Below are 26,779 nucleotides of genomic sequence, written 5' to 3'. Positions count from 1 at the left end.
CTGTGTTGCTTCCCCCAGCTAGGTTTAAGTTGGGTAATATAAATGGTGATATTTTTTTCAGTGGTATACCCACTTTTTGTCGAGTTTGTCGTCAATACGGGCATGGAAAGGAAAATTGTTCGGGTGGTGTATGTGGTTTTTGCAAAAAAGGTGATCATGAGTCAAAGGATTGTAAAGATCGGAGGAAGTGCAACTTGTGTCAGGAAGATACGCATGTTTTTAAGAATTGCCCAAAGAGGAAAAGAAATAAAGAGAAGGAGGTAGTGGTTAAAAAGGTTTTGGTAGAGAGAAAGGAGGAAAGTGTAGAAAAGGTGTTGGTGGTAAAGGGAAAAGAAAGCAAACCTGTAGGAGTGCAGAGGGAGATGGAGAAAACAAGAGTAGATTGGGGGGATAGGGTAGAGAGTGAAATGGGAGGTGTAAGTCAGGGAACTGGCCGTGGTAAGGTTAAAAAGCAAGAAAAGAGAAAGGAACAGGAAGTGGAGGTGGCAATGGAAGAAAATATAGTTGTTTTTCAACAACCTATGTTTATAAAGAATGCAGAATATTTTAACCGGTTGTACCGTAAGTTGTATGATGAGAAACGTTTGGACTATCTTATAGAGAATGTTAGGAAAGAACTAATAAGAGATAAAAATGTTTTTTGTGTGAAATATAGAATACCAGATGGTGTATCGAAACAAGTTTTTTCAGCATCAAGGGTTGAAGATTTGTCCCTTAAGGTTCTGAGTTGGGTTGGGGTTCATGCTTTTGATAATGGTTACAAGTATTTTACTTGATGTTATTACTGTTGTTAATACAGTTATAATTTAATTTTTATTTTTTTGGTATCCATTCAGGTTCTGAAACATTTCTTTCTTTGTAAGTATTGTTGTATTTTTGTAATTTTTTTTTCTGACATTAAAAGTACCAAAACCTGATGATGATTTAAGTTGGAGTCCACGTCTTGTCTCCCTTTGGGGAGAAGAGGACTGTGGAGTGGACTTTAATTTTAACCTGAATAGGTTTTAAAAAAAAAAAAAAAAAAATCTGTTCTTATCAGTTTAATATCTGATACGTCCCCTATCTGGGGACCATATATTAAATGGATTTTTAGAACAGGGAGATGGAAAAAGAGCTTGCTCTGTCCACTCCACGCATTGACCTGGTATTGCAGTATCTCCAGGACCGGTGCACCCCTTCTTTAATGCAGTTTCTAAAATCAGAAAGAATTGAATTCAATGTTTTTTGTTCATTTTGCTTGTTTGTCGGATTTTGGGATGGACTCTTTGGCTTTGCTTTTCTTCTCCTCATTGGATTTTTCATGTTCAAAGTTGCAGAAGCCAGATTACAAGCTCATTTTGGTTCAACTTCAGCAACTGTGCATTGCATTGCCATGTAATGTGATGCAATGCTATCTTTCTAGCTCTCCCTTTTTACTTCCTTTTGGATAAACAGACATATTAGGCAAGCATTTTGGAGCTTTCACCTAAATAACTACAGGTGGTGAGATAAGCTGCACAATATAATTGACCTTTCAGTATATTGTTGCACACACACCATCTATTTAGCAAATGCCCTTGTTATCAACAGCAGCCTTTTAAACTCACCTGAGCTAACAGGTATGTGCGCTGGTTACTCTGCTGCGCTTAAAATTTCTTTTTTGGTTTGCTACAATGCCTTTTCTGAAACGTTGTCTCCTTCTGCTGGAACACTGACTTCTTTCATTTAATGCCTGCAGACTATAAAAGAGAACCCAACCCAAAAAGTTTGGTTGATTAGTCTGTGGCATTCTGTTAAACTGTTGCTTATGGCGGTCTCTGTGAGCTTCTCAGCGACATTCAGCCAGCCAGGTATCCTGCCTGCAGTAGATGGAATGTGGCAATGGAACGCTGGCTGCGCGTGTCATAATAGGCTCTGAGCCTTTATATACCTGTGCACAGCAGCAGCCACCTTCAGTCTGCTGCTGGACAGCCAGCAGCAGCAGCAGCAGGAGAGGTATGTAATCAGGAGCCCTCCTGCTAAGGGTAGACAGCTGCTCGTTCCACCCCACCCCCCGCCTTAATTGGTTCTCCTCCCTTCCAACGGTGTTGAGGCGGGTGGGAACAGCAGGGGGTGAAGGTGCTGTGTTTAAAGAGGTGGAGTTATGCAGATCTAAAACGCGTGGATTGCAGCAGCAGCAAGCCGAAAAGTGCAGGCATGTAAGGGATCTAGAGGTTGACAACATGTCTTCTTAACGGGAGTCCAGGAGCTCATCTCCACAAATGGACTTTTCAGGATCCTTGGGTGGCTCCGTAGTTTGAAACCAATTCTGGTTATCGCTTCTCGGCCTTTTGGCTAAGATCAAGTGCAGTGATCTAGCGGCTGCTGCCTTGGTCTTGGCTGAGAGGTGCTCGGGGTACCCGGCTCCTTGGCCTGGGGGGATCGCTCTGTTTTTCAGCAGGGCTTCACCTCCCTGCTGCTATTAGGGAGTCGGATTAGTCCCCGGGCAACGGGAGGCGATCATCTACCTGGCACTTCGGTGTTGAAGGTTTCTATTGAGAAGAGGAGAACCTGTTTGTGAAGAAGATGTCTGCAGCATCACATGAAGGAGAGGAAGATCATGTGCCTGAATTCGCTAAGGTGCAGAATTCTATTCGTTTGGTTGTTCAGGAGAACTTTCGAGATCAAAAGGATTTTAGGTATGTGATGAGTCAAGTTCTTGTGGATCTTTTTGGTTTGAAGACAGAAGAAGTGTTGGCGATAATGGACTACCCCAGGAGGGGTGTTTATGATATAGTTTTTGTTGACAAAGTTTTTTTTGAAGGATATCTAAGGAAAATGACTGCAAGCCAGGATAAAAGAATGGAGGGGATAAGTGTAATGCCACACTTCCCCGTTAGAGATAAATGGATCATTGTTAAAATGTACTCTCCATTGGTGGACGAAGAGGATGTTCTTACATTTTTGGAGTTTTTTTGTTTGTCAGTAACACCAAAAGGGAAGATTTATAATGAATTTGGTTTTTGGACTTCGAAGTGGAAATTTTTGGTCCGTTTCAAAGAAGATGAGCAGGGGACTGTGTTGCTTCCCCCAGCTAGGTTTAAGTTGGGTAATATAAATGGTGATATTTTTTTCAGTGGTATACCCACTTTTTGTCGAGTTTGTCGTCAATACGGGCATGGAAAGGAAAATTGTTCGGGTGGTGTATGTGGTTTTTGCAAAAAAGGTGATCATGAGTCAAAGGATTGTAAAGATCGGAGGAAGTGCAACTTGTGTCAGGAAGATACGCATGTTTTTAAGAATTGCCCAAAGAGGAAAAGAAATAAAGAGAAGGAGGTAGTGGTTAAAAAGGTTTTGGTAGAGAGAAAGGAGGAAAGTGTAGAAAAGGTGTTGGTGGTAAAGGGAAAAGAAAGCAAACCTGTAGGAGTGCAGAGGGAGATGGAGAAAACAAGAGTAGATTGGGGGGATAGGGTAGAGAGTGAAATGGGAGGTGTAAGTCAGGGAACTGGCCGTGGTAAGGTTAAAAAGCAAGAAAAGAGAAAGGAACAGGAAGTGGAGGTGGCAATGGAAGAAAATATAGTTGTTTTTCAACAACCTATGTTTATAAAGAATGCAGAATATTTTAACCGGTTGTACCGTAAGTTGTATGATGAGAAACGTTTGGACTATCTTATAGAGAATGTTAGGAAAGAACTAATAAGAGATAAAAATGTTTTTTGTGTGAAATATAGAATACCAGATGGTGTATCGAAACAAGTTTTTTCAGCATCAAGGGTTGAAGATTTGTCCCTTAAGGTTCTGAGTTGGGTTGGGGTTCATGCTTTTGATAATGGTTACAAGTATTTTACTTGATGTTATTACTGTTGTTAATACAGTTATAATTTAATTTTTATTTTTTTGGTATCCATTCAGGTTCTGAAACATTTCTTTCTTTGTAAGTATTGTTGTATTTTTGTAATTTTTTTTTCTGACATTAAAAGTACCAAAACCTGATGATGATTTAAGTTGGAGTCCACGTCTTGTCTCCCTTTGGGGAGAAGAGGACTGTGGAGTGGACTTTAATTTTAACCTGAATAGGTTTTAAAAAAAAAAAAAAAAAAATCTGTTCTTATCAGTTTAATATCTGATACGTCCCCTATCTGGGGACCATATATTAAATGGATTTTTAGAACAGGGAGATGGAAAAAGAGCTTGCTCTGTCCACTCCACGCATTGACCTGGTATTGCAGTATCTCCAGGACCGGTGCACCCCTTCTTTAATGCAGTTTCTAAAATCAGAAAGAATTGAATTCAATGTTTTTTGTTCATTTTGCTTGTTTGTCGGATTTTGGGATGGACTCTTTGGCTTTGCTTTTCTTCTCCTCATTGGATTTTTCATGTTCAAAGTTGCAGAAGCCAGATTACAAGCTCATTTTGGTTCAACTTCAGCAACTGTGCATTGCATTGCCATGTAATGTGATGCAATGCTATCTTTCTAGCTCTCCCTTTTTACTTCCTTTTGGATAAACAGACATATTAGGCAAGCATTTTGGAGCTTTCACCTAAATAACTACAGGTGGTGAGATAAGCTGCACAATATACTTGACCTTTCAGTATATTGTTGCACACACACCATCTATTTAGCAAATGCCCTTGTTATCAACAGCAGCCTTTTAAACTCACCTGAGCTAACAGGTATGTGCGCTGGTTACTCTGCTGCGCTTAAAATTTCTTTTTTGGTTTGCTACAATGCCTTTTCTGAAACGTTGTCTCCTTCTGCTGGAACACTGACTTCTTTCATTTAATGCCTGCAGACTATAAAAGAGAACCCAACCCAAAAAGTTTGGTTGATTAGTCTGTGGCATTCTGTTAAACTGTTGCTTATGGCGGTCTCTGTGAGCTTCTCAGCGACATTCAGCCAGCCAGGTATCCTGCCTGCAGTAGATGGAATGTGGCAATGGAACGCTGGCTGCGCGTGTCATAATAGGCTCTGAGCCTTTATATACCTGTGCACAGCAGCAGCCACCTTCAGTCTGCTGCTGGACAGCCAGCAGCAGCAGCAGCAGGAGAGGTATGTAATCAGGAGCCCTCCTGCTAAGGGTAGACAGCTGCTCGTTCCACCCCACCCCCCGCCTTAATTGGTTCTCCTCCCTTCCAACGGTGTTGAGGCGGGTGGGAACAGCAGGGGGTGAAGGTGCTGTGTTTAAAGAGGTGGAGTTATGCAGATCTAAAACGCGTGGATTGCAGCAGCAGCAAGCCGAAAAGTGCAGGCATGTAAGGGATCTAGAGGTTGACAACATGTCTTCTTAACGGGAGTCCAGGAGCTCATCTCCACAAATGGACTTTTCAGGATCCTTGGGTGGCTCCGTAGTTTGAAACCAATTCTGGTTATCGCTTCTCGGCCTTTTGGCTAAGATCAAGTGTAGTATCTGTTCTTATCAGTTTAATATCTGATACGTCCCCTATCTGGGGACCATATATTAAATGGATTTTTAGAACAGGGAGATGGAAAAAGAGCTTGCTCTGTCCACTCCACGCATTGACCTGGTATTGCAGTATCTCCAGGACCGGTGCACCCCTTCTTTAATGCAGTTTCTAAAATCAGAAAGAATTGAATTCAATGTTTTTTGTTCATTTTGCTTGTTTGTCGGATTTTGGGATGGACTCTTTGGCTTTGCTTTTCTTCTCCTCATTGGATTTTTCATGTTCAAAGTTGCAGAAGCCAGATTACAAGCTCATTTTGGTTCAACTTCAGCAACTGTGCATTGCATTGCCATGTAATGTGATGCAATGCTATCTTTCTAGCTCTCCCTTTTTACTTCCTTTTGGATAAACAGACATATTAGGCAAGCATTTTGGAGCTTTCACCTAAATAACTACAGGTGGTGAGATAAGCTGCACAATATAATTGACCTTTCAGTATATTGTTGCACACACACCATCTATTTAGCAAATGCCCTTGTTATCAACAGCAGCCTTTTAAACTCACCTGAGCTAACAGGTATGTGCGCTGGTTACTCTGCTGCGCTTAAAATTTCTTTTTTGGTTTGCTACAATGCCTTTTCTGAAACGTTGTCTCCTTCTGCTGGAACACTGACTTCTTTCATTTAATGCCTGCAGACTATAAAAGAGAACCCAACCCAAAAAGTTTGGTTGATTAGTCTGTGGCATTCTGTTAAACTGTTGCTTATGGCGGTCTCTGTGAGCTTCTCAGCGACATTCAGCCAGCCAGGTATCCTGCCTGCAGTAGATGGAATGTGGCAATGGAACGCTGGCTGCGCGTGTCATAATAGGCTCTGAGCCTTTATATACCTGTGCACAGCAGCAGCCACCTTCAGTCTGCTGCTGGACAGCCAGCAGCAGCAGCAGCAGCAGGAGAGGTATGTAATCAGGAGCCCTCCTGCTAAGGGTAGACAGCTGCTCGTTCCACCCCACCCCCCGCCTTAATTGGTTCTCCTCCCTTCCAACGGTGTTGAGGCGGGTGGGAACAGCAGGGGGTGAAGGTGCTGTGTTTAAAGAGGTGGAGTTATGCAGATCTAAAACGCGTGGATTGCAGCAGCAGCAAGCCGAAAAGTGCAGGCATGTAAGGGATCTAGAGGTTGACAACATGTCTTCTTAACGGGAGTCCAGGAGCTCATCTCCACAAATGGACTTTTCAGGATCCTTGGGTGGCTCCGTAGTTTGAAACCAATTCTGGTTATCGCTTCTCGGCCTTTTGGCTAAGATCAAGTGTAGTATCTGTTCTTATCAGTTTAATATCTGATACGTCCCCTATCTGGGGACCATATATTAAATGGATTTTTAGAACAGGGAGATGGAAAAAGAGCTTGCTCTGTCCACTCCACGCATTGACCTGGTATTGCAGTATCTCCAGGACCGGTGCACCCCTTCTTTAATGCAGTTTCTAAAATCAGAAAGAATTGAATTCAATGTTTTTTGTTCATTTTGCTTGTTTGTCGGATTTTGGGATGGACTCTTTGGCTTTGCTTTTCTTCTCCTCATTGGATTTTTCATGTTCAAAGTTGCAGAAGCCAGATTACAAGCTCATTTTGGTTCAACTTCAGCAACTGTGCATTGCATTGCCATGTAATGTGATGCAATGCTATCTTTCTAGCTCTCCCTTTTTACTTCCTTTTGGATAAACAGACATATTAGGCAAGCATTTTGGAGCTTTCACCTAAATAACTACAGGTGGTGAGATAAGCTGCACAATATAATTGACCTTTCAGTATATTGTTGCACACACACCATCTATTTAGCAAATGCCCTTGTTATCAACAGCAGCCTTTTAAACTCACCTGAGCTAACAGGTATGTGCGCTGGTTACTCTGCTGCGCTTAAAATTTCTTTTTTGGTTTGCTACAATGCCTTTTCTGAAACGTTATCTCCTTCTGCTGGGACACTGACTTCTTTCATTTAATGCCTGCAGACTATAAAAGAGAACCCAACCCAAAAAGTTTGGTTGATTAGTCTGTGGCATTCTGTTAAACTGTTGCTTATGGCGGTCTCTGTGAGCTTCTCAGCGACATTCAGCCAGCCAGGTATCCTGCCTGCAGTAGATGGAATGTGGCAATGGAACGCTGGCTGCGCGTGTCATAATAGGCTCTGAGCCTTTATATACCTGTGCACAGCAGCAGCCACCTTCAGTCTGCTGCTGGACAGCCAGCAGCAGCAGCAGCAGGAGAGGTATGTAATCAGGAGCCCTCCTGCTAAGGGTAGACAGCTGCTCGTTCCACCCCACCCCCCGCCTTAATTGGTTCTCCTCCCTTCCAACGGTGTTGAGGCGGGTGGGAACAGCAGGGGGTGAAGGTGCTGTGTTTAAAGAGGTGGAGTTATGCAGATCTAAAACGCGTGGATTGCAGCAGCAGCAAGCCGAAAAGTGCAGGCATGTAAGGGATCTAGAGGTTGACAACATGTCTTCTTAACGGGAGTCCAGGAGCTCATCTCCACAAATGGACTTTTCAGGATCCTTGGGTGGCTCCGTAGTTTGAAACCAATTCTGGTTATCGCTTCTCGGCCTTTTGGCTAAGATCAAGTGTAGTATCTGTTCTTATCAGTTTAATATCTGATACGTCCCCTATCTGGGGACCATATATTAAATGGATTTTTAGAACAGGGAGATGGAAAAAGAGCTTGCTCTGTCCACTCCACGCATTGACCTGGTATTGCAGTATCTCCAGGACCGGTGCACCCCTTCTTTAATGCAGTTTCTAAAATCAGAAAGAATTGAATTCAATGTTTTTTGTTCATTTTGCTTGTTTGTCGGATTTTGGGATGGACTCTTTGGCTTTGCTTTTCTTCTCCTCATTGGATTTTTCATGTTCAAAGTTGCAGAAGCCAGATTACAAGTTCATTTTGGTTCAACTTCAGCAACTGTGCATTGCATTGCCATGTAATGTGATGCAATGCTATCTTTCTAGCTCTCCCTTTTTACTTCCTTTTGGATAAACAGACATATTAGGCAAGCATTTTGGAGCTTTCACCTAAATAACTACAGGTGGTGAGATAAGCTGCACAATATAATTGACCTTTCAGTATATTGTTGCACACACACCATCTATTTAGCAAATGCCCTTGTTATCAACAGCAGCCTTTTAAACTCACCTGAGCTAACAGGTATGTGCGCTGGTTACTCTGCTGCGCTTAAAATTTCTTTTTTGGTTTGCTACAATGCCTTTTCTGAAACGTTGTCTCCTTCTGCTGGAACACTGACTTCTTTCATTTAATGCCTGCAGACTATAAAAGAGAACCCAACCCAAAAAGTTTGGTTGATTAGTCTGTGGCATTCTGTTAAACTGTTGCTTATGGCGGTCTCTGTGAGCTTCTCAGCGACATTCAGCCAGCCAGGTATCCTGCCTGCAGTAGATGGAATGTGGCAATGGAACGCTGGCTGCGCGTGTCATAATAGGCTCCGAGCCTTTATATACCTGTGCACAGCAGCAGCCACCTTCAGTCTGCTGCTGGACAGCCAGCAGCAGCAGCAGCAGGAGAGGTATGTAATCAGGAGCCCTCCTGCTAAGGGTAGACAGCTGCTCGTTCCACCCCACCCCCCGCCTTAATTGGTTCTCCTCCCTTCCAACGGTGTTGAGACGGGTGGGAACAGCAGGGGGTGAAGGTGCTGTGTTTAAAGAGGTGGAGTTATGCAGATCTAAAACGCGTGGATTGCAGCAGCAGCAAGCCGAAAAGTGCAGGCATGTAAGGGATCTAGAGGTTGACAACATGTCTTCTTAACGGGAGTCCCGGAGCTCATCTCCACAAATGGACTTTTCAGGATCCTTGGGTGGCTCCGTAGTTTGAAACCAATTCTGGTTATCGCTTCTCGGCCTTTTGGCTAAGATCAAGTGTAGTATCTGTTCTTATCAGTTTAATATCTGATACGTCCCCTATCTGGGGACCATATATTAAATGGATTTTTAGAACAGGGAGATGGAAAAAGAGCTTGCTCTGTCCACTCCACGCATTGACCTGGTATTGCAGTATCTCCAGGACCGGTGCACCCCTTCTTTAATGCAGTTTCTAAAATCAGAAAGAATTGAATTCAATGTTTTTTGTTCATTTTGCTTGTTTGTCGGATTTTGGGATGGACTCTTTGGCTTTGCTTTTCTTCTCCTCATTGGATTTTTCATGTTCAAAGTTGCAGAAGCCAGATTACAAGCTCATTTTGGTTCAACTTCAGCAACTGTGCATTGCATTGCCATGTAATGTGATGCAATGCTATCTTTCTAGCTCTCCCTTTTTACTTCCTTTTGGATAAACAGACATATTAGGCAAGCATTTTGGAGCTTTCACCTAAATAACTACAGGTGGTGAGATAAGCTGCACAATATAATTGACCTTTCAGTATATTGTTGCACACACACCATCTATTTAGCAAATGCCCTTGTTATCAACAGCAGCCTTTTAAACTCACCTGAGCTAACAGGTATGTGCGCTGGTTACTCTGCTGCGCTTAAAATTTCTTTTTTGGTTTGCTACAATGCCTTTTCTGAAACGTTGTCTCCTTCTGCTGGAACACTGACTTCTTTCATTTAATGCCTGCAGACTATAAAAGAGAACCCAACCCAAAAAGTTTGGTTGATTAGTCTGTGGCATTCTGTTAAACTGTTGCTTATGGCGGTCTCTGTGAGCTTCTCAGCGACATTCAGCCAGCCAGGTATCCTGCCTGCAGTAGATGGAATGTGGCAATGGAACGCTGGCTGCGCGTGTCATAATAGGCTCTGAGCCTTTATATACCTGTGCACAGCAGCAGCCACCTTCAGTCTGCTGCTGGACAGCCAGCAGCAGCAGCAGCAGGAGAGGTATGTAATCAGGAGCCCTCCTGCTAAGGGTAGACAGCTGCTCGTTCCACCCCACCCCCCGCCTTAATTGGTTCTCCTCCCTTCCAACGGTGTTGAGGCGGGTGGGAACAGCAGGGGGTGAAGGTGCTGTGTTTAAAGAGGTGGAGTTATGCAGATCTAAAACGCGTGGATTGCAGCAGCAGCAAGCCGAAAAGTGCAGGCATGTAAGGGATCTAGAGGTTGACAACATGTCTTCTTAACGGGAGTCCAGGAGCTCATCTCCACAAATGGACTTTTCAGGATCCTTGGGTGGCTCCGTAGTTTGAAACCAATTCTGGTTATCGCTTCTCGGCCTTTTGGCTAAGATCAAGTGTAGTATCTGTTCTTATCAGTTTAATATCTGATACGTCCCCTATCTGGGGACCATATATTAAATGGATTTTTAGAACAGGGAGATGGAAAAAGAGCTTGCTCTGTCCACTCCACGCATTGACCTGGTATTGCAGTATCTCCAGGACCGGTGCACCCCTTCTTTAATGCAGTTTCTAAAATCAGAAAGAATTGAATTCAATGTTTTTTGTTCATTTTGCTTGTTTGTCGGATTTTGGGATGGACTCTTTGGCTTTGCTTTTCTTCTCCTCATTGGATTTTTCATGTTCAAAGTTGCAGAAGCCAGATTACAAGCTCATTTTGGTTCAACTTCAGCAACTGTGCATTGCATTGCCATGTAATGTGATGCAATGCTATCTTTCTAGCTCTCCCTTTTTACTTCCTTTTGGATAAACAGACATATTAGGCAAGCATTTTGGAGCTTTCACCTAAATAACTACAGGTGGTGAGATAAGCTGCACAATATAATTGACCTTTCAGTATATTGTTGCACACACACCATCTATTTAGCAAATGCCCTTGTTATCAACAGCAGCCTTTTAAACTCACCTGAGCTAACAGGTATGTGCGCTGGTTACTCTGCTGCGCTTAAAATTTCTTTTTTGGTTTGCTACAATGCCTTTTCTGAAACGTTGTCTCCTTCTGCTGGAACACTGACTTCTTTCATTTAATGCCTGCAGACTATAAAAGAGAACCCAACCCAAAAAGTTTGGTTGATTACTCTGTGGCATTCTGTTAAACTGTTGCTTATGGCGGTCTCTGTGAGCTTCTCAGCGACATTCAGCCAGCCAGGTATCCTGCCTGCAGTAGATGGAATGTGGCAATGGAACGCTGGCTGCGCGTGTCATAATAGGCTCTGAGCCTTTATATACCTGTGCACAGCAGCAGCCACCTTCAGTCTGCTGCTGGACAGCCAGCAGCAGCAGCAGCAGGAGAGGTATGTAATCAGGAGCCCTCCTGCTAAGGGTAGACAGCTGCTCGTTCCACCCCACCCCCCGCCTTAATTGGTTCTCCTCCCTTCCAACGGTGTTGAGGCGGGTGGGAACAGCAGGGGGTGAAGGTGCTGTGTTTAAAGAGGTGGAGTTATGCAGATCTAAAACGCGTGGATTGCAGCAGCAGCAAGCCGAAAAGTGCAGGCATGTAAGGGATCTAGAGGTTGACAACATGTCTTCTTAACGGGAGTCCAGGAGCTCATCTCCACAAATGGACTTTTCAGGATCCTTGGGTGGCTCCGTAGTTTGAAACCAATTCTGGTTATCGCTTCTCGGCCTTTTGGCTAAGATCAAGTGTAGTATCTGTTCTTATCAGTTTAATATCTGATACGTCCCCTATCTGGGGACCATATATTAAATGGATTTTTAGAACAGGGAGATGGAAAAAGAGCTTGCTCTGTCCACTCCACGCATTGACCTGGTATTGCAGTATCTCCAGGACCGGTGCACCCCTTCTTTAATGCAGTTTCTAAAATCAGAAAGAATTGAATTCAATGTTTTTTGTTCATTTTGCTTGTTTGTCGGATTTTGGGATGGACTCTTTGGCTTTGCTTTTCTTCTCCTCATTGGATTTTTCATGTTCAAAGTTGCAGAAGCCAGATTACAAGCTCATTTTGGTTCAACTTCAGCAACTGTGCATTGCATTGCCATGTAATGTGATGCAATGCTATCTTTCTAGCTCTCCCTTTTTACTTCCTTTTGGATAAACAGACATATTAGGCAAGCATTTTGGAGCTTTCACCTAAATAACTACAGGTGGTGAGATAAGCTGCACAATATAATTGACCTTTCAGTATATTGTTGCACACACACCATCTATTTAGCAAATGCCCTTGTTATCAACAGCAGCCTTTTAAACTCACCTGAGCTAACAGGTATGTGCGCTGGTTACTCTGCTGCGCTTAAAATTTCTTTTTTGGTTTGCTACAATGCCTTTTCTGAAACGTTGTCTCCTTCTGCTGGAACACTGACTTCTTTCATTTAATGCCTGCAGACTATAAAAGAGAACCCAACCCAAAAAGTTTGGTTGATTAGTCTGTGGCATTCTGTTAAACTGTTGCTTATGGCGGTCTCTGTGAGCTTCTCAGCGACATTCAGCCAGCCAGGTATCCTGCCTGCAGTAGATGGAATGTGGCAATGGAACGCTGGCTGCGCGTGTCATAATAGGCTCTGAGCCTTTATATACCTGTGCACAGCAGCAGCCACCTTCAGTCTGCTGCTGGACAGCCAGCAGCAGCAGCAGCAGCAGGAGAGGTATGTAATCAGGAGCCCTCCTGCTAAGGGTAGACAGCTGCTCGTTCCACCCCACCCCCCGCCTTAATTGGTTCTCCTCCCTTCCAACGGTGTTGAGGCGGGTGGGAACAGCAGGGGGTGAAGGTGCTGTGTTTAAAGAGGTGGAGTTATGCAGATCTAAAACGCGTGGATTGCAGCAGCAGCAAGCCGAAAAGTGCAGGCATGTAAGGGATCTAGAGGTTGACAACATGTCTTCTTAACGGGAGTCCAGGAGCTCATCTCCACAAATGGACTTTTCAGGATCCTTGGGTGGCTCCGTAGTTTGAAACCAATTCTGGTTATCGCTTCTCGGCCTTTTGGCTAAGATCAAGTGTAGTATCTGTTCTTATCAGTTTAATATCTGATACGTCCCCTATCTGGGGACCATATATTAAATGGATTTTTAGAACAGGGAGATGGAAAAAGAGCTTGCTCTGTCCACTCCACGCATTGACCTGGTATTGCAGTATCTCCAGGACCGGTGCACCCCTTCTTTAATGCAGTTTCTAAAATCAGAAAGAATTGAATTCAATGTTTTTTGTTCATTTTGCTTGTTTGTCGGATTTTGGGATGGACTCTTTGGCTTTGCTTTTCTTCTCCTCATTGGATTTTTCATGTTCAAAGTTGCAGAAGCCAGATTACAAGCTCATTTTGGTTCAACTTCAGCAACTGTGCATTGCATTGCCATGTAATGTGATGCAATGCTATCTTTCTAGCTCTCCCTTTTTACTTCCTTTTGGATAAACAGACATATTAGGCAAGCATTTTGGAGCTTTCACCTAAATAACTACAGGTGGTGAGATAAGCTGCACAATATAATTGACCTTTCAGTATATTGTTGCACACACACCATCTATTTAGCAAATGCCCTTGTTATCAACAGCAGCCTTTTAAACTCACCTGAGCTAACAGGTATGTGCGCTGGTTACTCTGCTGCGCTTAAAATTTCTTTTTTGGTTTGCTACAATGCCTTTTCTGAAACGTTGTCTCCTTCTGCTGGGACACTGACTTCTTTCATTTAATGCCTGCAGACTATAAAAGAGAACCCAACCCAAAAAGTTTGGTTGATTAGTCTGTGGCATTCTGTTAAACTGTTGCTTATGGCGGTCTCTGTGAGCTTCTCAGCGACATTCAGCCAGCCAGGTATCCTGCCTGCAGTAGATGGAATGTGGCAATGGAACGCTGGCTGCGCGTGTCATAATAGGCTCTGAGCCTTTATATACCTGTGCACAGCAGCAGCCACCTTCAGTCTGCTGCTGGACAGCCAGCAGCAGCAGCAGCAGCAGGAGAGGTATGTAATCAGGAGCCCTCCTGCTAAGGGTAGACAGCTGCTCGTTCCACCCCACCCCCCGCCTTAATTGGTTCTCCTCCCTTCCAACGGTGTTGAGGCGGGTGGGAACAGCAGGGGGTGAAGGTGCTGTGTTTAAAGAGGTGGAGTTATGCAGATCTAAAACGCGTGGATTGCAGCAGCAGCAAGCCGAAAAGTGCAGGCATGTAAGGGATCTAGAGGTTGACAACATGTCTTCTTAACGGGAGTCCAGGAGCTCATCTCCACAAATGGACTTTTCAGGATCCTTGGGTGGCTCCGTAGTTTGAAACCAATTCTGGTTATCGCTTCTCGGCCTTTTGGCTAAGATCAAGTGTAGTATCTGTTCTTATCAGTTTAATATCTGATACGTCCCCTATCTGGGGACCATATATTAAATGGATTTTTAGAACAGGGAGATGGAAAAAGAGCTTGCTCTGTCCACTCCACGCATTGACCTGGTATTGCAGTATCTCCAGGACCGGTGCACCCCTTCTTTAATGCAGTTTCTAAAATCAGAAAGAATTGAATTCAATGTTTTTTGTTCATTTTGCTTGTTTGTCGGATTTTGGGATGGACTCTTTGGCTTTGCTTTTCTTCTCCTCATTGGATTTTTCATGTTCAAAGTTGCAGAAGCCAGATTACAAGCTCATTTTGGTTCAACTTCAGCAACTGTGCATTGCATTGCCATGTAATGTGATGCAATGCTATCTTTCTAGCTCTCCCTTTTTACTTCCTTTTGGATAAACAGACATATTAGGCAAGCATTTTGGAGCTTTCACCTAAATAACTACAGGTGGTGAGATAAGCTGCACAATATAATTGACCTTTCAGTATATTGTTGCACACACACCATCTATTTAGCAAATGCCCTTGTTATCAACAGCAGCCTTTTAAACTCACCTGAGCTAACAGGTATGTGCGCTGGTTACTCTGCTGCGCTTAAAATTTCTTTTTTGGTTTGCTACAATGCCTTTTCTGAAACGTTATCTCCTTCTGCTGGGACACTGACTTCTTTCATTTAATGCCTGCAGACTATAAAAGAGAACCCAACCCAAAAAGTTTGGTTGATTAGTCTGTGGCATTCTGTTAAACTGTTGCTTATGGCGGTCTCTGTGAGCTTCTCAGCGACATTCAGCCAGCCAGGTATCCTGCCTGCAGTAGATGGAATGTGGCAATGGAACGCTGGCTGCGCGTGTCATAATAGGCTCTGAGCCTTTATATACCTGTGCACAGCAGCAGCCACCTTCAGTCTGCTGCTGGACAGCCAGCAGCAGCAGCAGCAGGAGAGGTATGTAATCAGGAGCCCTCCTGCTAAGGGTAGACAGCTGCTCGTTCCACCCCACCCCCCGCCTTAATTGGTTCTCCTCCCTTCCAACGGTGTTGAGGCGGGTGGGAACAGCAGGGGGTGAAGGTGCTGTGTTTAAAGAGGTGGAGTTATGCAGATCTAAAACGCGTGGATTGCAGCAGCAGCAAGCCGAAAAGTGCAGGCATGTAAGGGATCTAGAGGTTGACAACATGTCTTCTTAACGGGAGTCCAGGAGCTCATCTCCACAAATGGACTTTTCAGGATCCTTGGGTGGCTCCGTAGTTTGAAACCAATTCTGGTTATCGCTTCTCGGCCTTTTGGCTAAGATCAAGTGTAGTATCTGTTCTTATCAGTTTAATATCTGATACGTCCCCTATCTGGGGACCATATATTAAATGGATTTTTAGAACAGGGAGATGGAAAAAGAGCTTGCTCTGTCCACTCCACGCATTGACCTGGTATTGCAGTATCTCCAGGACCGGTGCACCCCTTCTTTAATGCAGTTTCTAAAATCAGAAAGAATTGAATTCAATGTTTTTTGTTCATTTTGCTTGTTTGTCGGATTTTGGGATGGACTCTTTGGCTTTGCTTTTCTTCTCCTCATTGGATTTTTCATGTTCAAAGTTGCAGAAGCCAGATTACAAGCTCATTTTGGTTCAACTTCAGCAACTGTGCATTGCATTGCCATGTAATGTGATGCAATGCTATCTTTCTAGCTCTCCCTTTTTACTTCCTTTTGGATAAACAGACATATTAGGCAAGCATTTTGGAGCTTTCACCTAAATAACTACAGGTGGTGAGATAAGCTGCACAATATAATTGACCTTTCAGTATATTGTTGCACACACACCATCTATTTAGCAAATGCCCTTGTTATCAACAGCAGCCTTTTAAACTCACCTGAGCTAACAGGTATGTGCGCTGGTTACTCTGCTGCGCTTAAAATTTCTTTTTTGGTTTGCTACAATGCCTTTTCTGAAACGTTGTCTCCTTCTGCTGGAACACTGACTTCTTTCATTTAATGCCTGCAGACTATAAAAGAGAACCCAACCCAAAAAGTTTGGTTGATTAGTCTGTGGCATTCTGTTAAACTGTTGCTTATGGCGGTCTCTGTGAGCTTCTCAGCGACATTCAGCCAGCCAGGTATCCTGCCTGCAGTAGATGGAATGTGGCAATGGAACGCTGGCTGCGCGTGTCATAATAGGCTCCGAGCCTTTATATACCTGTGCACAGCAGCAGCCACCTTCAGTCTGCTGCTGGACAGCCAGCAGCAGCAGCAGCAGCAGGAGAGGTATGTAATCAGGAGCCCTCCTGCTAAGGGTAGACAGCTGCTCGTTCCACCCCACCCCCCGCCTTAATTGGTTCTCCTCCCTTCCAACGGTGTTGAGGCGGGTGGGAACAGCAGGGGGTGAAGGTGCTGTGTTTAAAGAGGTGGAGTTATGCAGATCTAAAACGCGTGGATTGCAGCAGCAGCAAGCCGAAAAGTGCAGGCATGTAAGGGATCTAGAGGTTGACAACATGTCTTCTAAACGGGAGTCCAGGAGCTCATCTCCACAAATGGACTTTTCAGGATCCTTGGGTGGCTCCGTAGTTTGAAACCAATTCTGGTTATCGCTTCTCGGCCTTTTGGCTAAGATCAAGTGTAGTATCTGTTCTTATCAGTTTAATATCTGATACGTCCCCTATCTGGGGACCATATATTAAATGGATTTTTAGAACAGGGAGATGGAAAAAGAGCTTGCTCTGTCCACTCCACGCATTGACCTGGTATTGCAGTATCTCCAGGACCGGTGCACCCCTTCTTTAATGCAGTTTCTAAAATCAGAAAGAATTGAATTCAATGTTTTTTGTTCATTTTGCTTGTTTGTCGGATTTTGGGATGGACTCTTTGGCTTTGCTTTTCTTCTCCTCATTGGATTTTTCATGTTCAAAGTTGCAGAAGCCAGATTACAAGCTCATTTTGGTTCAACTTCAGCAACTGTGCATTGCATTGCCATGTAATGTGATGCAATGCTATCTTTCTAGCTCTCCCTTTTTACTTCCTTTTGGATAAACAGACATATTAGGCAAGCATTTTGGAGCTTTCACCTAAATAACTACAGGTGGTGAGATAAGCTGCACAATATAATTGACCTTTCAGTATATTGTTGCACACACACCATCTATTTAGCAAATGCCCTTGTTATCAACAGCAGCCTTTTAAACTCACCTGAGCTAACAGGTATGTGCGCTGGTTACTCTGCTGCGCTTAAAATTTCTTTTTTGGTTTGCTACAATGCCTTTTCTGAAACGTTATCTCCTTCTGCTGGGACACTGACTTCTTTCATTTAATGCCTGCAGACTATAAAAGAGAACCCAACCCAAAAAGTTTGGTTGATTAGTCTGTGGCATTCTGTTAAACTGTTGCTTATGGCGGTCTCTGTGAGCTTCTCAGCGACATTCAGCCAGCCAGGTATCCCGCCTGCAGTAGATGGAATGTGGCAATGGAACGCTGGCTGCGCGTGTCATAATAGGCTCTGAGCCTTTATATACCTGTGCACAGCAGCAGCCACCTTCAGTCTGCTGCTGGACAGCCAGCAGCAGCAGCAGCAGGAGAGGTATGTAATCAGGAGCCCTCCTGCTAAGGGTAGACAGCTGCTCGTTCCACCCCACCCCCCGCCTTAATTGGTTCTCCTCCCTTCCAACGGTGTTGAGGCGGGTGGGAACAGCAGGGGGTGAAGGTGCTGTGTTTAAAGAGGTGGAGTTATGCAGATCTAAAACGCGTGGATTGCAGCAGCAGCAAGCCGAAAAGTGCAGGCATGTAAGGGATCTAGAGGTTGACAACATGTCTTCTTAACGGGAGTCCAGGAGCTCATCTCCACAAATGGACTTTTCAGGATCCTTGGGTGGCTCCGTAGTTTGAAACCAATTCTGGTTATCGCTTCTCGGCCTTTTGGCTAAGATCAAGTGTAGTATCTGTTCTTATCAGTTTAATATCTGATACGTCCCCTATCTGGGGACCATATATTAAATGGATTTTTAGAACAGGGAGATGGAAAAAGAGCTTGCTCTGTCCACTCCACGCATTGACCTGGTATTGCAGTATCTCCAGGACCGGTGCACCCCTTCTTTAATGCAGTTTCTAAAATCAGAAAGAATTGAATTCAATGTTTTTTGTTCATTTTGCTTGTTTGTCGGATTTTGGGATGGACTCTTTGGCTTTGCTTTTCTTCTCCTCATTGGATTTTTCATGTTCAAAGTTGCAGAAGCCAGATTACAAGCTCATTTTGGTTCAACTTCAGCAACTGTGCATTGCATTGCCATGTAATGTGATGCAATGCTATCTTTCTAGCTCTCCCTTTTTACTTCCTTTTGGATAAACAGACATATTAGGCAAGCATTTTGGAGCTTTCACCTAAATAACTACAGGTGGTGAGATAAGCTGCACAATATAATTGACCTTTCAGTATATTGTTGCACACACACCATCTATTTAGCAAATGCCCTTGTTATCAACAGCAGCCTTTTAAACTCACCTGAGCTAACAGGTATGTGCGCTGGTTACTCTGCTGCGCTTAAAATTTCTTTTTTGGTTTGCTACAATGCCTTTTCTGAAACGTTGTCTCCTTCTGCTGGAACACTGACTTCTTTCATTTAATGCCTGCAGACTATAAAAGAGAACCCAACCCAAAAAGTTTGGTTGATTAGTCTGTGGCATTCTGTTAAACTGTTGCTTATGGCGGTCTCTGTGAGCTTCTCAGCGACATTCAGCCAGCCAGGTATCCTGCCTGCAGTAGATGGAATGTGGCAATGGAACGCTGGCTGCGCGTGTCATAATAGGCTCCGAGCCTTTATATACCTGTGCACAGCAGCAGCCACCTTCAGTCTGCTGCTGGACAGCCAGCAGCAGCAGCAGCAGGAGAGGTATGTAATCAGGAGCCCTCCTGCTAAGGGTAGACAGCTGCTCGTTCCACCCCACCCCCCGCCTTAATTGGTTCTCCTCCCTTCCAACGGTGTTGAGGCGGGTGGGAACAGCAGGGGGTGAAGGTGCTGTGTTTAAAGAGGTGGAGTTATGCAGATCTAAAACGCGTGGATTGCAGCAGCAGCAAGCCGAAAAGTGCAGGCATGTAAGGGATCTAGAGGTTGACAACATGTCTTCTTAACGGGAGTCCAGGAGCTCATCTCCACAAATGGACTTTTCAGGATCCTTGGGTGGCTCCGTAGTTTGAAACCAATTCTGGTTATCGCTTCTCGGCCTTTTGGCTAAGATCAAGTGTAGTATCTGTTCTTATCAGTTTAATATCTGATACGTCCCCTATCTGGGGACCATATATTAAATGGATTTTTAGAACAGGGAGATGGAAAAAGAGCTTGCTCTGTCCACTCCACGCATTGACCTGGTATTGCAGTATCTCCAGGACCGGTGCACCCCTTCTTTAATGCAGTTTCTAAAATCAGAAAGAATTGAATTCAATGTTTTTTGTTCATTTTGCTTGTTTGTCGGATTTTGGGATGGACTCTTTGGCTTTGCTTTTCTTCTCCTCATTGGATTTTTCATGTTCAAAGTTGCAGAAGCCAGATTACAAGCTCATTTTGGTTCAACTTCAGCAACTGTGCATTGCATTGCCATGTAATGTGATGCAATGCTATCTTTCTAGCTCTCCCTTTTTACTTCCTTTTGGATAAACAGACATATTAGGCAAGCATTTTGGAGCTTTCACCTAAATAACTACAGGTGGTGAGATAAGCTGCACAATATAATTGACCTTTCAGTATATTGTTGCACACACACCATCTATTTAGCAAATGCCCTTGTTATCAACAGCAGCCTTTTAAACTCACCTGAGCTAACAGGTATGTGCGCTGGTTACTCTGCTGCGCTTAAAATTTCTTTTTTGGTTTGCTACAATGCCTTTTCTGAAACGTTGTCTCCTTCTGCTGGAACACTGACTTCTTTCATTTAATGCCTGCAGACTATAAAAGAGAACCCAACCCAAAAAGTTTGGTTGATTAGTCTGTGGCATTCTGTTAAACTGTTGCTTATGGCGGTCTCTGTGAGCTTCTCAGCGACATTCAGCCAGCCAGGTATCCTGCCTGCAGTAGATGGAATGTGGCAATGGAACGCTGGCTGCGCGTGTCATAATAGGCTCTGAGCCTTTATATACCTGTGCACAGCAGCAGCCACCTTCAGTCTGCTGCTGGACAGCCAGCAGCAGCAGCAGCAGGAGAGGTATGTAATCAGGAGCCCTCCTGCTAAGGGTAGACAGCTGCTCGTTCCACCCCACCCCCCGCCTTAATTGGTTCTCCTCCCTTCCAACGGTGTTGAGGCGGGTGGGAACAGCAGGGGGTGAAGGTGCTGTGTTTAAAGAGGTGGAGTTATGCAGATCTAAAACGCGTGGATTGCAGCAGCAGCAAGCCGAAAAGTGCAGGCATGTAAGGGATCTAGAGGTTGACAACATGTCTTCTTAACGGGAGTCCAGGAGCTCATCTCCACAAATGGACTTTTCAGGATCCTTGGGTGGCTCCGTAGTTTGAAACCAATTCTGGTTATCGCTTCTCGGCCTTTTGGCTAAGATCAAGTGTAGTATCTGTTCTTATCAGTTTAATATCTGATACGTCCCCTATCTGGGGACCATATATTAAATGGATTTTTAGAACAGGGAGATGGAAAAAGAGCTTGCTCTGTCCACTCCACGCATTGACCTGGTATTGCAGTATCTCCAGGACCGGTGCACCCCTTCTTTAATGCAGTTTCTAAAATCAGAAAGAATTGAATTCAATGTTTTTTGTTCATTTTGCTTGTTTGTCGGATTTTGGGATGGACTCTTTGGCTTTGCTTTTCTTCTCCTCATTGGATTTTTCATGTTCAAAGTTGCAGAAGCCAGATTACAAGCTCATTTTGGTTCAACTTCAGCAACTGTGCATTGCATTGCCATGTAATGTGATGCAATGCTATCTTTCTAGCTCTCCCTTTTTACTTCCTTTTGGATAAACAGACATATTAGGCAAGCATTTTGGAGCTTTCACCTAAATAACTACAGGTGGTGAGATAAGCTGCACAATATAATTGACCTTTCAGTATATTGTTGCACACACACCATCTATTTAGCAAATGCCCTTGTTATCAACAGCAGCCTTTTAAACTCACCTGAGCTAACAGGTATGTGCGCTGGTTACTCTGCTGCGCTTAAAATTTCTTTTTTGGTTTGCTACAATGCCTTTTCTGAAACGTTGTCTCCTTCTGCTGGAACACTGACTTCTTTCATTTAATGCCTGCAGACTATAAAAGAGAACCCAACCCAAAAAGTTTGGTTGATTAGTCTGTGGCATTCTGTTAAACTGTTGCTTATGGCGGTCTCTGTGAGCTTCTCAGCGACATTCAGCCAGCCAGGTATCCTGCCTGCAGTAGATGGAATGTGGCAATGGAACGCTGGCTGCGCGTGTCATAATAGGCTCTGAGCCTTTATATACCTGTGCACAGCAGCAGCCACCTTCAGTCTGCTGTTGGACAGCCAGCAGCAGCAGCAGCAGCAGGAGAGGTATGTAATCAGGAGCCCTCCTGCTAAGGGTAGACAGCTGCTCGTTCCACCCCACCCCCCGCCTTAATTGGTTCTCCTCCCTTCCAACGGTGTTGAGGCGGGTGGGAACAGCAGGGGGTGAAGGTGCTGTGTTTAAAGAGGTGGAGTTATGCAGATCTAAAACGCGTGGATTGCAGCAGCAGCAAGCCGAAAAGTGCAGGCATGTAAGGGATCTAGAGGTTGACAACATGTCTTCTTAACGGGAGTCCAGGAGCTCATCTCCACAAATGGACTTTTCAGGATCCTTGGGTGGCTCCGTAGTTTGAAACCAATTCTGGTTATCGCTTCTCGGCCTTTTGGCTAAGATCAAGTGTAGTATCTTTCGAAAAGGCGGTTTTGGATGTTGGCCGCCCTAGTAGATTGATACATTATGCACACTGGGGTTTAGGCGCTTGTTAGTACGCCAGGTGGCTAATATAGTCATCTGGTGGAAAGCATGGCCCCCCAGGATCGACGCCATTGGGCCGGGGAAGATCGAAAGCCCGAAGTGTGAAGTGCCCCAGGAGTTGTGACCCTGGGGTGCCTTAACTCACTGGGATTGGGAACCCCACTTGAGTTTATGGCACATTTGCACAAGCACTTCAAATTTTCTTTCTTCGCACACACCCTTATTCCGGGCCTTCTGGCCTTAGGATGGGGAATTTTTCAATTCCCGGTCGAAGGTCCGGGCAGTATTATACTGTGAAACCTTCACTATTTATTTAATTTCTTTGTCACTGTGTGTCCACTTATTCACGTGTGTCACGTCCTACTAGGATTTTGTCGGGATGCGGTTCCCTTACGGGTTCCTCTCTTGGCAGGTCTAGGGGGGGAGTGTGTGGCCATCAGGTTCCGCTCCCCCCTGAACCCCCCTGGCTCTCCTCTTTCGGGAGGAGAGCGTTGTTGGCTCCCCTCTTCCGGGAGGGGAGCACAGTCTTTGGCTCCCAGTGCCTTGCTCGGGTGAGAACTCGGGCAGGTGCTGGGGGTAAGATTGGGTCGCCTCTGGCTTCGGCTGGAGGTGGCTTTTTGTCCCTGTTCCTCGCTGTGGCCTTTTGGCTCGGAGGGACGGGGAATGGTTTGGGGGACCCTTCTCCTTTTGGAGAGGGTTTCAAGAAGACCAGCATCCTAGTGCACTTTTTTTGTGGCACTTGTCACTTTTTTAAGCACACTCGGGTTTTGTACACGAATTCGGGCTTAAAAAAAAAAAAAAAAAAAAAAAAAAAATCTGTTCTTATCAGTTTAATATCTGATACGTCCCCTATCTGGGGACCATATATTAAATGGATTTTTAGAACAGGGAGATGGAAAAAGAGCTTGCTCTGTCCACTCCACGCATTGACCTGGTATTGCAGTATCTCCAGGACCGGTGCACCCCTTCTTTAATGCAGTTTCTAAAATCAGAAAGAATTGAATTCAATGTTTTTTGTTCATTTTGCTTGTTTGTCGGATTTTGGGATGGACTCTTTGGCTTTGCTTTTCTTCTCCTCATTGGATTTTTCATGTTCAAAGTTGCAGAAGCCAGATTACAAGCTCATTTTGGTTCAACTTCAGCAACTGTGCATTGCATTGCCATGTAATGTGATGCAATGCTATCTTTCTAGCTCTCCCTTTTTACTTCCTTTTGGATAAACAGACATATTAGGCAAGCATTTTGGAGCTTTCACCTAAATAACTACAGGTGGTGAGATAAGCTGCACAATATAATTGACCTTTCAGTATATTGTTGCACACACACCATCTATTTAGCAAATGCCCTTGTTATCAACAGCAGCCTTTTAAACTCACCTGAGCTAACAGGTATGTGCGCTGGTTACTCTGCTGCGCTTAAAATTTCTTTTTTGGTTTGCTACAATGCCTTTTCTGAAACGTTGTCTCCTTCTGCTGGAACACTGACTTCTTTCATTTAATGCCTGCAGACTATAAAAGAGAACCCAACCCAAAAAGTTTGGTTGATTAGTCTGTGGCATTCTGTTAAACTGTTGCTTATGGCGGTCTCTGTGAGCTTCTCAGCGACATTCAGCCAGCCAGGTATCCTGCCTGCAGTAGATGGAATGTGGCAATGGAACGCTGGCTGCGCGTGTCATAATAGGCTCTGAGCCTTTATATACCTGTGCACAGCAGCAGCCACCTTCAGTCTGCTGCTGGACAGCCAGCAGCAGCAGCAGCAGGAGAGGTATGTAATCAGGAGCCCTCCTGCTAAGGGTAGACAGCTGCTCGTTCCACCCCACCCCCCGCCTTAATTGGTTCTCCTCCCTTCCAACGGTGTTGAGGCGGGTGGGAACAGCAGGGGGTGAAGGTGCTGTGTTTAAAGAGGTGGAGTTATGCAGATCTAAAACGCGTGGATTGCAGCAGCAGCAAGCCGAAAAGTGCAGGCATGTAAGGGATCTAGAGGTTGACAACATGTCTTCTTAACGGGAGTCCAGGAGCTCATCTCCACAAATGGAATTTTCAGGATCCTTGGGTGGCTCCGTAGTTTGAAACCAATTCTGGTTATCGCTTCTCGGCCTTTTGGCTAAGATCAAGTGTAGTATCTGTTCTTATCAGTTTAATATCTGATACGTCCCCTATCTGGGGACCATATATTAAATGGATTTTTAGAACAGGGAGATGGAAAAAGAGCTTGCTCTGTCCACTCCACGCATTGACCTGGTATTGCAGTATCTCCAGGACCGGTGCACCCCTTCTTTAATGCAGTTTCTAAAATCAGAAAGAATTGAATTCAATGTTTTTTGTTCATTTTGCTTGTTTGTCGGATTTTGGGATGGACTCTTTGGCTTTGCTTTTCTTCTCCTCATTGGATTTTTCATGTTCAAAGTTGCAGAAGCCAGATTACAAGCTCATTTTGGTTCAACTTCAGCAACTGTGCATTGCATTGCCATGTAATGTGATGCAATGCTATCTTTCTAGCTCTCCCTTTTTACTTCCTTTTGGATAAACAGACATATTAGGCAAGCATTTTGGAGCTTTCACCTAAATAACTACAGGTGGTGAGATAAGCTGCACAATATAATTGACCTTTCAGTATATTGTTGCACACACACCATCTATTTAGCAAATGCCCTTGTTATCAACAGCAGCCTTTTAAACTCACCTGAGCTAACAGGTATGTGCGCTGGTTACTCTGCTGCGCTTAAAATTTCTTTTTTGGTTTGCTACAATGCCTTTTCTGAAACGTTGTCTCCTTCTGCTGGAACACTGACTTCTTTCATTTAATGCCTGCAGACTATAAAAGAGAACCCAACCCAAAAAGTTTGGTTGATTAGTCTGTGGCATTCTGTTAAACTGTTGCTTATGGCGGTCTCTGTGAGCTTCTCAGCGACATTCAGCCAGCCAGGTATCCTGCCTGCAGTAGATGGAATGTGGCAATGGAACGCTGGCTGCGCGTGTCATAATAGGCTCTGAGCCTTTATATACCTGTGCACAGCAGCAGCCACCTTCAGTCTGCTGCTGGACAGCCAGCAGCAGCAGCAGCAGGAGAGGTATGTAATCAGGAGCCCTCCTGCTAAGGGTAGACAGCTGCTCGTTCCACCCCACCCCCCGCCTTAATTGGTTCTCCTCCCTTCCAACGGTGTTGAGGCGGGTGGGAACAGCAGGGGGTGAAGGTGCTGTGTTTAAAGAGGTGGAGTTATGCAGATCTAAAACGCGTGGATTGCAGCAGCAGCAAGCCGAAAAGTGCAGGCATGTAAGGGATCTAGAGGTTGACAACATGTCTTCTTAACGGGAGTCCAGGAGCTCATCTCCACAAATGGACTTTTCAGGATCCTTGGGTGGCTCCGTAGTTTGAAACCAATTCTGGTTATCGCTTCTCGGCCTTTTGGCTAAGATCAAGTGTAGTATCTGTTCTTATCAGTTTAATATCTGATACGTCCCCTATCTGGGGACCATATATTAAATGGATTTTTAGAACAGGGAGATGGAAAAAGAGCTTGCTCTGTCCACTCCACGCATTGACCTGGTATTGCAGTATCTCCAGGACCGGTGCACCCCTTCTTTAATGCAGTTTCTAAAATCAGAAAGAATTGAATTCAATGTTTTTTGTTCATTTTGCTTGTTTGTCGGATTTTGGGATGGACTCTTTGGCTTTGCTTTTCTTCTCCTCATTGGATTTTTCATGTTCAAAGTTGCAGAAGCCAGATTACAAGCTCATTTTGGTTCAACTTCAGCAACTGTGCATTGCATTGCCATGTAATGTGATGCAATGCTATCTTTCTAGCTCTCCCTTTTTACTTCCTTTTGGATAAACAGACATATTAGGCAAGCATTTTGGAGCTTTCACCTAAATAACTACAGGTGGTGAGATAAGCTGCACAATATAATTGACCTTTCAGTATATTGTTGCACACACACCATCTATTTAGCAAATGCCCTTGTTATCAACAGCAGCCTTTTAAACTCACCTGAGCTAACAGGTATGTGCGCTGGTTACTCTGCTGCGCTTAAAATTTCTTTTTTGGTTTGCTACAATGCCTTTTCTGAAACGTTGTCTCCTTCTGCTGGAACACTGACTTCTTTCATTTAATGCCTGCAGACTATAAAAGAGAACCCAACCCAAAAAGTTTGGTTGATTAGTCTGTGGCATTCTGTTAAACTGTTGCTTATGGCGGTCTCTGTGAGCTTCTCAGCGACATTCAGCCAGCCAGGTATCCTGCCTGCAGTAGATGGAATGTGGCAATGGAACGCTGGCTGCGCGTGTCATAATAGGCTCTGAGCCTTTATATACCTGTGCACAGCAGCAGCCACCTTCAGTCTGCTGCTGGACA

The 26,779-nt window shown here is 44.4% G+C and overlaps 15 non-coding genes and 4 pseudogenes across 15 annotated transcripts; all 19 read left to right on the top strand.

The window, feature by feature from the left end:
- Positions 1 to 997: 997 nt before the first annotated feature.
- Positions 998 to 1,178, top strand: LOC141179735 (U2 spliceosomal RNA; annotated as a pseudogene).
- Positions 1,179 to 4,031: 2,853 nt separating this feature from the next.
- LOC141179734 (U2 spliceosomal RNA) lies at positions 4,032 to 4,212 on the top strand (annotated as a pseudogene).
- A 1,115-nt stretch (positions 4,213 to 5,327) lies between these two features.
- Positions 5,328 to 5,518, top strand: LOC141180323 (U2 spliceosomal RNA). The gene has a single exon (XR_012256080.1). It is a non-coding gene; the product is annotated as a U2 spliceosomal RNA (small nuclear RNA).
- Positions 5,519 to 6,636: 1,118 nt separating this feature from the next.
- On the top strand, positions 6,637 to 6,827 carry LOC141180322 (U2 spliceosomal RNA). Its single transcript, XR_012256079.1, has one exon. It is a non-coding gene; the product is annotated as a U2 spliceosomal RNA (small nuclear RNA).
- Positions 6,828 to 7,942: 1,115 nt separating this feature from the next.
- On the top strand, positions 7,943 to 8,133 carry LOC141180321 (U2 spliceosomal RNA). The gene has a single exon (XR_012256078.1). It is a non-coding gene; the product is annotated as a U2 spliceosomal RNA (small nuclear RNA).
- A 1,115-nt stretch (positions 8,134 to 9,248) lies between these two features.
- Positions 9,249 to 9,439, top strand: LOC141180320 (U2 spliceosomal RNA). The gene has a single exon (XR_012256077.1). It is a non-coding gene; the product is annotated as a U2 spliceosomal RNA (small nuclear RNA).
- Positions 9,440 to 10,554: 1,115 nt separating this feature from the next.
- Positions 10,555 to 10,745, top strand: LOC141180319 (U2 spliceosomal RNA). Its single transcript, XR_012256076.1, has one exon. It is a non-coding gene; the product is annotated as a U2 spliceosomal RNA (small nuclear RNA).
- Positions 10,746 to 11,860: 1,115 nt separating this feature from the next.
- On the top strand, positions 11,861 to 12,051 carry LOC141180316 (U2 spliceosomal RNA). The gene has a single exon (XR_012256074.1). It is a non-coding gene; the product is annotated as a U2 spliceosomal RNA (small nuclear RNA).
- A 1,118-nt stretch (positions 12,052 to 13,169) lies between these two features.
- LOC141180315 (U2 spliceosomal RNA) lies at positions 13,170 to 13,360 on the top strand. The gene has a single exon (XR_012256073.1). It is a non-coding gene; the product is annotated as a U2 spliceosomal RNA (small nuclear RNA).
- A 1,118-nt stretch (positions 13,361 to 14,478) lies between these two features.
- Positions 14,479 to 14,669, top strand: LOC141180314 (U2 spliceosomal RNA). Its single transcript, XR_012256072.1, has one exon. It is a non-coding gene; the product is annotated as a U2 spliceosomal RNA (small nuclear RNA).
- Positions 14,670 to 15,784: 1,115 nt separating this feature from the next.
- Positions 15,785 to 15,975, top strand: LOC141180313 (U2 spliceosomal RNA). The gene has a single exon (XR_012256071.1). It is a non-coding gene; the product is annotated as a U2 spliceosomal RNA (small nuclear RNA).
- Positions 15,976 to 17,093: 1,118 nt separating this feature from the next.
- LOC141180312 (U2 spliceosomal RNA) lies at positions 17,094 to 17,284 on the top strand. The gene has a single exon (XR_012256070.1). It is a non-coding gene; the product is annotated as a U2 spliceosomal RNA (small nuclear RNA).
- Positions 17,285 to 18,399: 1,115 nt separating this feature from the next.
- Positions 18,400 to 18,590, top strand: LOC141180311 (U2 spliceosomal RNA). Its single transcript, XR_012256069.1, has one exon. It is a non-coding gene; the product is annotated as a U2 spliceosomal RNA (small nuclear RNA).
- Positions 18,591 to 19,705: 1,115 nt separating this feature from the next.
- LOC141180310 (U2 spliceosomal RNA) lies at positions 19,706 to 19,896 on the top strand. Its single transcript, XR_012256068.1, has one exon. It is a non-coding gene; the product is annotated as a U2 spliceosomal RNA (small nuclear RNA).
- Positions 19,897 to 21,011: 1,115 nt separating this feature from the next.
- LOC141180309 (U2 spliceosomal RNA) lies at positions 21,012 to 21,202 on the top strand. Its single transcript, XR_012256067.1, has one exon. It is a non-coding gene; the product is annotated as a U2 spliceosomal RNA (small nuclear RNA).
- Positions 21,203 to 22,320: 1,118 nt separating this feature from the next.
- LOC141180078 (U2 spliceosomal RNA) lies at positions 22,321 to 22,412 on the top strand (annotated as a pseudogene).
- Positions 22,413 to 23,187: 775 nt separating this feature from the next.
- On the top strand, positions 23,188 to 23,396 carry LOC141179936 (U2 spliceosomal RNA; annotated as a pseudogene).
- Positions 23,397 to 24,511: 1,115 nt separating this feature from the next.
- Positions 24,512 to 24,702, top strand: LOC141180308 (U2 spliceosomal RNA). Its single transcript, XR_012256066.1, has one exon. It is a non-coding gene; the product is annotated as a U2 spliceosomal RNA (small nuclear RNA).
- A 1,115-nt stretch (positions 24,703 to 25,817) lies between these two features.
- Positions 25,818 to 26,008, top strand: LOC141180306 (U2 spliceosomal RNA). The gene has a single exon (XR_012256065.1). It is a non-coding gene; the product is annotated as a U2 spliceosomal RNA (small nuclear RNA).
- Positions 26,009 to 26,779: the final 771 nt, after the last annotated feature.

Source organism: Phyllobates terribilis, unplaced genomic scaffold (genome assembly GCF_046119375.1).
Source record: "Phyllobates terribilis strain yellow unplaced genomic scaffold, ASM4611937v1 Scaffold_30__1_contigs__length_15301838, whole genome shotgun sequence".
NCBI classification, from domain to species: domain Eukaryota; kingdom Metazoa; phylum Chordata; class Amphibia; order Anura; family Dendrobatidae; genus Phyllobates; species Phyllobates terribilis.
This window is presented reverse-complemented; position numbering and strand designations above follow the sequence as displayed.